Source organism: Babylonia areolata, chromosome 33 (assembly GCF_041734735.1).
Source record: "Babylonia areolata isolate BAREFJ2019XMU chromosome 33, ASM4173473v1, whole genome shotgun sequence".
Classification (NCBI taxonomy): domain Eukaryota; kingdom Metazoa; phylum Mollusca; class Gastropoda; order Neogastropoda; family Buccinidae; genus Babylonia; species Babylonia areolata.
Window position 1 is genome coordinate 18,089,889 of NC_134908.1, and position 2,749 is coordinate 18,092,637.

Genomic DNA, 2,749 nt, shown 5'->3' on the forward strand with positions numbered 1-2,749 from the left:
TTGGGTCATTCAGACACCCACTGGACATCCGAGGGGTCTGTGTAGAGGAGAAGAGAGGACTGGCCGTACTGAGTGAGTTAAGGCATGGATTGTTTCAGAAAACAAAATCAAACAAAAAAGAAAACAAAACAAAAACAAAAAAAGAGACTAGGTTTATCATAACGTTTGCATCAATAAGAGTTAACACTTTTTTTTCATCTGTATGAAAGTGACCCGTTTAACATTACAAGCTGTAATGGGCAGAACCCGTTTGCTTGCAGAAATAGTTTACAATAGTTTCCAGATTCAAACACTCGACTGTTGGCCGCCGTTCTTTCTCTGTTTCTGGACCTTGCGATTGGAATGAACTTCCTTTTTCGCTTCGTCAAGTCTCCACACTCAGCTCTTTCAAGTCTGGCCTTAAAACCCACCTCTTCCCAAAATAGCCTCCCTTGCCTGCCCTTCCTTGTCTTTAGTTTCTACAGTTTTAGAGTTATGCATGCGTGTAAATGACTGGTGCGAAAGCGCTTTGATTTGTCTCTGCACAAGATCCAGCGCTATATAAATACCATTATTATTATTATTATTACAATAGAGTAAAACTGACTTTGGTCATAAAACTTGATAAAGCAACGATATGTTACAAATATCAGAAAAATCCAGACTCTCCAAGACGAAAATAAATGTCTCTTGTTGAGAGAAATTTTGACCTCCGTCTTTGTTGAATCCGTGTGCATGAGGTGCAGAAATTGATTCGTTTGTTTATCATAGATATCATTTGTTTACCAGAACGAGCAGTTTTATACTGTGACCTTTCTTGCATCCCAATGCACGTGGTGAAAATTAAATTGTTTATCGTAGTTACATCATTTGTTTTTTTTTGTTTTTTTCTCAAGGCCTGACTAAGCGCGTTGGGTTACGCTGCTGGTCAGGCATCTGCTTGGCATATGTGGTGTAGCGTATATGGATTTGACCGAACGCAGTGACGCCTCCTTGAACTAGCACTATTAGTAACCTAATCCTTTTTTTCGCAACACGGTTATTCCTTTGGATTTCTTTCTGATCCTAAATACTTAGTTTACAGCTACATTCAGGAAGTTCTTACATTGTGAAGTTTTTCTCCCGCAAAGATAGAAATACTATTTTTATAGTGTATCTCACGCTTGTTTAACTCACTCAGTACGGCCAGTCCTCTCTTCTCCTCTACACAGACCCCTCGGATGTCCAGTGGGTGTCTGAATGACCCAACTTTTAGCTTCCGTCGTCAGAGATGTGGTATTCTTTGTCAACATTCACGTCTTCAGTATAAGAGCCTTCCACTTGCAATATTTTGATGATGGTAATTGGGTTGAAACGCTGTTAACGTTCTCTCTTTCGCCGTTCGTATCGAGAGAGTTAAAGCGTAACAAGGGACGAAAACTAAAACTGAAAACCGTCATGAAACCACCCACCCACACTGCTTTGAAAAATAGATACATTCAGAGAGAGGGGGGGGGGGGGTGAGGCCGTGGTAAAATATGTTGGACGTTGAAATTCCATTCAAGGTTCAAGGTTTTCTGTGTTGTCTCCGACGGGCGCAATAGCCGAATGGTTAAAGCGTTGGACTTTCAGTCTGGGGTTCCCGGGTTCGAATCTCGGTAACGGCGCCTGGTGGATAAAGGGTGATTTTTCCCATCTCCCAGGTCAACACATGCAGACCTGCTAGTGCCTGAACCCCCTTCGTGTGTATACGCAAGCAGAAGATCAAATACGCACGCTAAAGATCCTGTAATCCATGTCAGCGTTCGGTGGGTTATGGAAACAAGAACATACCCAGCATGCACATCCCAAAAAACGGAGTATGGCTGCCTACATGGCGGGGTAAAAACGGTCATACACGTAAAAGCCCACTCGTGTACATACGAGTGAACGTGGGAGTTGCAGCCCACGAACGAAGAAGAAGAAGAAGAAACAGTACCTCGCTAGTCCTCTTCACTTCGTCCTCCGCCTCCTCTTCCTCCCGCCCCCCACTCCTCTTCATTCTCCTCCCATTCTCCTCCCCCTCCTTTTCCTTCTCCTTAATTCACTTGATACTCTCGAAACATTTTGTAAGATCACGAACGAAGAAGAAGGAAGAAGGGAAAAAGTGTTTTAGCTAAGTCTAATTTTCCCCACCCTCGTAAAGGTGTGACTGGGAAACTGACTTTGGTCGGCGGAAGAAGAAGAATTAGGCCCTGTCTTCCCATGCTGAACCATAGTCAAGTGTACACAGTTTCAGTTTCAGTAGTTCAAGGAGGCGTCACTGCGTTCGGACAAATCCATATACGCTACACCACATCTGCCAACCGGATGCCTGACCAGCAGCGTAACCCAACGCGCTTAGTCAGGTTTGAGAAAAAAAAAAGGTGAATAAATAATAGATAAGCTTACATAAATAAATAAATAAATAATAATTATAATATGAAAAAAGGTAGTAGTAATAATAATAATAATAATAATAAATAAATAAATAAATAAATAAATAATTTATAATTCAATGCCGCGATGGCCGTAGTAATCTACGGGACCTTTAGCCATTTTAGTTTTATATACTTATCATCATTATTACTAAACTTCTAAAAGAGGTGTGAACAGACTCACCCAACACGAGCACCATGCGGGTGCTTGTGATGGTGGCCGAGTGGTAGCCCACCACCAGAGGCCCTTGCAGCCTCCTGAGGGCTTTGGCCTCTCTGGCCAGGAGTGCCCTTCGTCTCTTGGATTTAACCAGGATCTTCATGGCGAAGACCTG